We start from the raw sequence: 8,855 nt of genomic DNA, 5'->3' as shown, positions 1-8,855 counted from the left end.
CCAATTGACAGACAATCCTCTCTATCTCTAGTTCTTTGCTATAAATATTTTTGTGCATCATTAATCCTTTGAGTCCTTCCACACTCCCTCTTTTTAATATTTCTGGCATAGACTCACTGGTAGCATTGATGAATCAAAGGATATGCATAGATAAATGCTTTATAGGAATATTTCCAAATTGCTTTCCAGAACAGCTGGCCCAATTGACTTCACCAACAGTGTATTAATGTACCTGTTTTCCCACAGACCCTCCAGGATTTTCCATTTTCCTTTTTTTTCTGGTAAATTTTCCCAATCTAATGGGTGTGGGGTGGTACCTCAGTGTTGTTTTAATTTGCATTTCTCCAATGATTTGGTAGTTTAGAACATTTTTTCATTGAGATTATTGATAGGTTAGATTGCTTCCTCTCAAAACTACCTATTCATACATTGTCTATTTACCAATTGGGGAATGTTTCTTTTTTGTATACTTTTCAAGAAACATTTTAATATTCCCTTGCTTGAAAGAAAAATCTCATAAGAGGTATACCAGGAGGCAAAGGTGAGCCTTCATATTGTTCAGTAGAGTTTTAAGAGAGACTGGAGAGGGCAAGGAAGCATGATTAGTGTTTAAGCTGTGGTTTATGTCATTTTAATTGGGGCTCACTTGCTACTGCTATCTCTCCCAAGCATCCTTTACCCATGGAGCAGCATAGTGAAAGAGAGAGAGAGAGAGAGAGAGAGAGTGTGTGTGTGTGTGTGTGTGTGTGTGTGTGTGTGAGAGAGAGAGAGAGAGAGAGAGAGAGAGAGAGAGAGAGAGAGAGAGAGAGAGAGAGCGCATTTCTAAACAGAGAACTATACTAGATGATTTTTTTGTCCTTTTCCTTCTTTCTCCTCTCCTTATGCAGGATTCATCTTAAATTTAAATCATACCTGTTTCTTAGTTTATTTCACTCTCCCCTGGTGGGTTTGATGGTCCCCTGAAGGACAGTCCTATGTAGGAGACAGAAGCAAAGGTGAGAAAGGAAGAAAAGACAACTTTTGACTTTCAAATGGCAAATGGGAAGAAGTGGCCAGGCCAAGCATCCTTCATTCATCTCCTGGCTTCTCTCCTAACTCTCCATACTGCCATCATACCCTCCTTCTTTTCTCTTCCCCCTCCTCCATTGTTTTTACTCCCTTTTATGTATTGTCTTTCCCCATAAGAATATAAACTCCTTGATGGGAAAAACTATCTTTGTTTTTTGTTTTGTATTTATGTCTCCAGTATTTAACACAGTCTCTGACACATTTGTTGTTCAGATGTATCCAACTTTCATGACCCTATGGACCATAGTTATGAATGAAGTTTTCTTGGCTGGAAAGTGAATAGAGTAGTTGGCCCTTTCCTTCTCCAGTGGATCCAGTGAGTCTTTCTGTCAAGTAATCAGAGATTAAGTAACTTGCCCTGGGGCACACAGCTAAGTAGTATCTGAGACCAGATAGAACTCTATCTACTGAATTACTTAGCTTCTTTCTACTTGGCACAGTAAGCACTTAATACATGCTTATTAATTTGACAGTCAAAATTGAGCTAGTATCCAGAGTTAAGTTAAAAAGCAATTTGCTTCATCAAAGAAGGGTCACTTTAAACTTAGTACACCCTTAGAGAGAATCATTTTCCTAAAATAACATTATTATTTTTTCCTAAAATCATTCAATGTCTCTTTGACTGCTTCCTTCTACTATAGGTTTCCTTTATAACTGACCAAAGATAATCTCAAAAAATATATTTTTTAGTCTGATCATTATCCTAATTCATTCAAGGCCTGGGGAAAGAGGACTCTTAGATGGACCACTAATGGACCTCTTGCCCTTTTTAAGTTATTCTCCTTCAGGAAGGAGTTCTTCCTGGGAAAATCAGGATATTATTTAGGAATTGATCATTAAAGAAAGATTGATACAAGTTTTCTTTTCTGTTAGAAAATGTTTTAGATTAGGGTAATTAAAAAGATTCTTTCTTAATATTTCTAAAAAGGGAGTTGGAAGGGGTTTACATCCACAATATAAGCAATTTTTAGTTGCAAATACAAATTAGAAATACTTACATGTCAGAATCACAACCAATTGGACAGACAAACCCTATGAAATAGACATATAAACCATGTGGTAGAATATAACATCATATACTATGTAATATACTGTAATAGACATATGAACCATGTGAAATGATCATTGGAAAAGATGCTCAAATTTCCCTTTCATCAGAGAAATTTAGAGAAAGAAACCACTTCCCCATATCAGTGGATCCCTAATACACCAGGGTTACACATAATACCACTAAGTATCATTGTCATGGCCAGCTGTTTGCGTTCTCCTAAATCCCCTTCCCAGATCAGATTGGAGGAAAGATCCTCATGGTGTAAGGGGTGAAAAGGGGTTTTTTGGGTTCAGTATATTAAAAGGTGGTCGCCAGGGGAAATTTCCCCAATTAAGGAATAATCTCAATTCAAAATTGACTTTTATTTACATTTAGGAAGGTTGAAAATAGGGAATTGAGAGAGAGAAACTCTGGCCTGGACCAGGTAAGGATTTGGAGGCCCAGCATTTGGAGCACAGAGGTTAATTAAACAAGGCTTCTAGCTACAAGGCCTTTACAATTAGAGAGGCAAGAGAGGCCTCCTTGAGGGTAGAGCCTCCAGAAACGCCAAGGGAAGAGAAAGAGAGTCAGCCTAACTTACCCACGTGGAACAGTCTAGGTCACGAACCAGCAAAGCTCCCTCAGGTCCCCTTCACCGCACCAGTCACAGCCTCACTCCCTCCTGCAGCCTCACTAGATGCTGTCTTCCACCCAAGGCCCCAGCTGACTGAGGATCTTCTCCTTTTAAAGGGGTCACTTATGTGTCACTTCCTGCTCCTCCCTCCTAATTCACATGTCCAATCACAATAGACGCTTTCTCATAGAAAGCCTAGGGGGCGGTGCCTCAATTCTGATTGGTTACTCAAAATAGCACACGTGGGTTAGGACCTCCCAGAATTGGAAGGTGCTCTCACCTTTGTGTAGACTTAATTTAATTATCACAATGGATTACCAATATCATTGCCAACTAAGGCCAGCTTGATATGAGACTTTTTCCCTTATTCCTGACTTAATCTCCTCCCTGTGTCTCTTTCTCCAGAGACAGTAGAGAGGACCAATGCTTCTTAGCCTCAAGTATCCAAACCAAACCAGTGATTATACCCAGGGTCTATCTAAAGGGAAAAGAAAAGCCCTGAACTCCATTTTAAAGATTAGAAATGTACCAAGTTGTTAGCAAAAGTGAAATGTAATCAAACTTAGATTCAACTGCTCAATAGCTGACCATCAACTCTATGAGACAGAACCCCCTTAGTCACTTGAACAAGCAGGAACATCCACAGAAAGTACAATTGGAATTGACCTCATATATTATTTAGAGAACACAAGTTGAATAATACTATTGTAACTATAGAAAGCAGCTTAAAAATAAAATGTTGGGCATAAATAAAGGTTCAAGAGAGTCAAAAGAAATCCAGTTCCTCTGTCAGCTTCTTAGAAAGAGAGAGTTACATTTGAGAAGATCAAGACTGATTCTGTATCATTTATTTATTGATCTTATTTACAAGTAATTGATTTTGTTCTGTAATTGCTTTTGTCTTATAACTGGTTAAAGTATGGTTCTTTGTCTCTGAACTTAGTTCAGAATTCACACACAGTAAAGCCCTGTAACACAAGTAATGATATTCCTATAGAAACAATGGGAACAAATTCATGTATAAAAAGAGAATTAAGTTTACAAATGAATATCAACAAAAAGAAAATTGGATGAGAGTGCCCAACTCCTAACAAGCTCTATCTAAACAGATAGAGTGAGAAGAAAAAGTAGGAAAAAGACTTCCCTCAACTACTGATTCACATTCTCTTCCCATCTCCACCCATCTTCTTAGCTACTTCTCTTGCTTCTCTCTAAGTTGGACTAATGACTAAACTCTCACTTTTCTCTCTGCCTAGCAGCACACCTAACCTGACTCCCCTTTCACTGAAGCTGCACTCACTGCTGAATCTCATAATCAAAGCCCAAATGCCATACAATATTTCCTTCATCTTTTTCTTGGACTAAGGATGAGGAACCACAATTCCTTTTTTTTTTAATTGTAACATCAAATTTTCACATAATTTTCCAAAGTTATATAGTTCATGTCCCTCTCCTTTCTTCCCTCCCCACTCCTGGAGCTGACAAGCAATTCATATGGGTTATACATGTTTTATTATGCAAAACATATTTCCATATTTTTCATTTTTGTAAGTGAATAATCTTATAAAACCAAAAACTCAAATTATATGCCCAAATAAACAAGTGATAAATCATATGTTTTCATCTGTATTCTTATTCCAACAGTTCTTTCTCTGGGAGGTGGATAACATTCTTTTTCGTAAGTCCCTCAGAATTGTTCTAGATCATTGTACGGCTATTAGCAAAGTCTATATCTGATGGCTCCACAATATTTCAGTTATTGTGTATCATGTTCTCCTGGGAACCACAATTTCTAAGGTGCTCAGATGCCATCCAAAACATTTGCTCCAGCGAGGTCCCCAGTGTTGGCCAGACCTATATGGCTTTATATTTAGTACCAAATAGCTTATTCAAGGGCTCTAATTTTATGTATTCAAGACTGCCCCTGGAATCTGTGGCCTCCAGCAAATTCAATCATTGATCAGGAATCTTTCCATTTGTGGCAAACTATTGTTTTTCCTCTGCCATGGCCTTTTAGGGTATGGCAGGGACAGATAAATTATGACTGCCATAATTTATTCCTATATGTCTGTTTGGGGGATCTAATGTATGTAAAAATGTGTTTGTTATTTAGGAACTTTATAACTGCAAGTGTCTTTTATGAATGCAAACTAAGTAACATTACTTACTAAGAATGTGTACATTCTAGAATCCACTCAAGTTTAATCTGCATAATTAACATTTTCTTCATTACTTTCTTAAGCCTAGACAATCAACAAAAAATAAATTAAGCTCTGATTTGTAACAAGTCTATTATTCTTGGTTGTTATTAATAGTTATGGAGGGTCTTATCTGTTCTCAAAAGAAAGTTTCAGGTAAACTGACTCAATAACTTTCAGGAGCTGGAGACACATCTCATTTTCAAGGACTACCAGGAAAGCAATGGGGCATTTTTTTGGAGCTAGTACAAGAGAGAGGATGCTGATGGAGGTAAGGACCAAGAACCCTCAGACAGGAACTCACAGGTTGTGGGTAGGAAGCACAGTCTCTGATTCAAGAACCAGAGATTTTGTTAGAAGATCATGACTTCTCTCTGAGATCAAATCTAGAAAACACAAGCTAAGTATAGAAATGAAGATAAGACTTCTGAAAGGATAGTAATAAAAAATCAAAACATGCTCTCCACATTCAGAGAGAAAGGAAAAGTAGGCAGGCTTTCCCCACTAAGGATCTGGCAAGGCAGCAGGAGAGGTTTAAATAGCAACATGATGAGTCACAGACTGGAATGGTGGTTACTAAGGACATGGTCCAATGGAGTCCAAGGAAAAGATGAGCATAGTTCATAGGTTTAAACAGCACTCAAAAAAACCCCAAAAAATTTAAAAAAAAAAACATACTTTTGAAGAGTCATTTAAAGTCATTTAGTCTCCAAATGGAGATTTGTCCTTTGACTCTTTTTGGATGGCTAAGATGGGGAACTATGCATACTTGGTTCCACAAAGATGGACTCTTATTTTAACTGATCCCCCTTGGGGATTTGTAGGGAAGGTAATGAAGTTCCTAGGGGAAATATGTGTAATAGATTGGATGGAGTAGGCTTCATGGCCTGCCACATCCTATCACCAGCCTGCCTGGGGAAGCCCCCTTCTTGGAGGGGTCCCAGCTGAATGGAATCAGGTTTTGCTTATAGGTCACATACTCAGAAATGACACAGGCATAGGAGAGCAATTGGTGAAAATTTGAGAAGATTAAGACCAGGAAAAATACTGATGTTGGTTTAAAAAAGCATTCTGGCCATAGGAAATGGAGGGGCCTCTGCCCATGGTATCCCAGAAGCAGCTGGTGTCACAGTAGATAGAGAACTGGTGTCAGGAAGACCAAAGTTTAAATGTCTTAGCCACTAGTTGTGTCCCTGGGCAAGTTACTTATTCTCTGTTTGCTTAACTATAAAATGAGGCTAATAACAGGATTGTTTTGAGGATCAAATAAGATAATATATGGAGTGTTTAGCACGGGGTCTAACATATAGTAGGAACTATAAAAATGCTTATTCCTTTTCCCTTAAAAAAGCACTGTACACAGCATCACCTAGCTGCCTCACAACATATGTATGATTAGCCCTCCCTTGAATGTTGAGACCATTATTAGGAGGCATGAATTCACAATGTTAAAGAAGAAAGTTTTACTAAAAGGAGGGAAATAAAATAGAAATTTTCAAATAAGCAACCATTTGTCCCAAAGGCACCTGGAAGAACCAGCCTTTTAGATATCGAGGCAAGTTTCCTAGTAAACATATTCAACATATTCTATGGGTCTACATTCCCTAAAACCATAGCTCACTAGCTCCATCAATGCATTCATCTTTAATAGTCAGAGAACATAATAATTATAAAGCAAAGACATTTAATGAAATAGTATATTAACTAGGCACAGATATCTCCTATAAACCTGGAGTACACTTCCAAATGCAAATAAATGCAGCACAAGTGAGAAGAGTGAACAAATATAAGGAACACATATATGAGGACACACACAACAATACATAGATGATATATGTGACAAGGTACATTCATGGAGGGGCAAATTATGTCTCAAATACTTAAGAGGCACTGATGACTTCTAGTGATATCACTGTAAATTTGCATTATTTTTGCTTTTTAACTTCTGCTGCATGCTGTTCAGTCGCAAAGACTCTCTATGCCTATCATCTGCTAGATTCTTCTCTATTATTACTTTCTGGTCACTGTTTAAATGGCCACCTGGGTCTTCTGGACTCTGATTTGTTCCCTCTAGATTTTCATTTTGCTGAAAATCTTGCTTTTGCTGAAGGAAAGAACAGATACATCCATACTCTGTTAGCTTAAAACCTATAGGTTTTTCTAGCTCTTTTAGAAATGTCAGAAACACCTTTGGCCTTGTAACCAGCGCTCCTCCTCTTCTATCCCCCCCAAATGTCTCTCCACTTAGGTTCTCCTGCCTTCTTCCCTCAGGTTATGGTGACTGAGGCCTCTTACCTCCCTAGCAATAGATCTTTTACTTCAGCTGCCCAAGACTTTAAAGCAAAGAGCAGGGGCCTTCCATCAAGTTAATTCCCTCAAATTTAGTCTTTTCTTTATTTTTTTATATTCATTTCTATTTATTTTAGTCTTTTCTTTAGATTGCCCTTCTTGATCAAAGTTCTTGAGTCACTCTGTCAAAGATGTCACCTATCATGAGCATTGCATAAACTTCCAAAGTTTTACTCTCCAAAGGCTAAATTAAATAAATCAGATAATGGTTGTTGGCTGAATGCCAAACAGCTATGGAGTTCAGGTTACCTTAGTTCTTGAAGCCCAAGTCCAGTCTATTGCTGGTAAATGTTTAACAAGAGGATGGGGGTGGGGGTAGAATTATACTTTTAAGTGTAATTTGTAGTATTAACATTTTCTTATTTTCTTAATACTAGATAATCAAGAAAACAATACATTGAGCCTGATTTGTAGCTTTTGCTCATTTGAAGAGTGAATGTTATACCCAAAATTTAACAACTGGCACCTTTGAGCAGATTTAAGCTGTCTGCAGAACACCCCATCCAAAGTTCCTTCTATTCTTCCATGTAGATGAGTGGGTTAAACCCAGACAACAAAGCTACTTGCCTGCTACCTAACAGCATTTATGACCTTTCGATGTTCATAAATAGTGAGGGAGTCCAAATTCGGCCTGCTATTATATATATACATATGTATATATATATATATATATGTATATATATAATAAAAACCTCAGAAGCACTTCATCTCAGGTATAAGGGTTCCTCTGACAGAAGTTTTCCCCCACTGGTCCTGTTATTCCTTGGATTTTTTTCCCTGTGGAAAGGGAAGAAAGGTCTTTCTGTCTCTGCCTGGCGCTCACTCCCCCACCCCTCTCTCTCTCCCTCCCTCTCTCTCTGTCTTTCTCTCTCTATCTTTCCTCTCCTCTCTTTCTCACCTACTCCCTGCTGTTCTTTGCCACATCTTACAGTTCTTTAGTACAGTTTCCTCCATAGCCTCCACTGTACCACTGCTCAAGGCCAAAAATTTTATGTAGTCTGCTCAGAGGATTATAAAACTGTGCATATCTTTTGATCCAGCAATTACTAGGTCTATATCCAACAGATAATTTGTTTTAGAAAAGGGAAAGGGTCTATTTTTAAGAAATTTTTGGGGGGGTAGATGGGTGGTTCAGTGGATTGAGAGTCAGGCCCAGAGACAGGAGGTCCTGAGCTCAAATCTGTCCTCAGACACTTCCTAGCTGTGTGTCCCTGGGCAAGTCACTTGACCCCCATTGCCTAGCCCTTACCACTCTTCTGCCTTAGAACCAATACACAATATTGATTCTAAATGGAAGGTAAGGGTTTTAAAAAAAAAAAAAAAAGAAAAAATTTCCATGGTTACATGATTTATGTTTGCTCCCTCCCCTCATTCCTCTCCCTACCCAGAGTTGACAAGCAATTCCACTGGAATATATATATATATATATACACATATATACACATATATGTATATATATATATATGTATAGTTACTTGAATCCATTTCCATATTATTCATTTTTGTAAAAAAGCAATCCTTTAAAACCAAAAACCCAAAACATATTACCATACAGACAAGTGATAAATCACATTTT

This window comes from Gracilinanus agilis, chromosome 3, assembly GCF_016433145.1.
Source record: "Gracilinanus agilis isolate LMUSP501 chromosome 3, AgileGrace, whole genome shotgun sequence".
NCBI classification, from domain to species: Eukaryota; Metazoa; Chordata; class Mammalia; order Didelphimorphia; family Didelphidae; genus Gracilinanus; species Gracilinanus agilis.
This window is presented reverse-complemented; position numbering follows the sequence as displayed.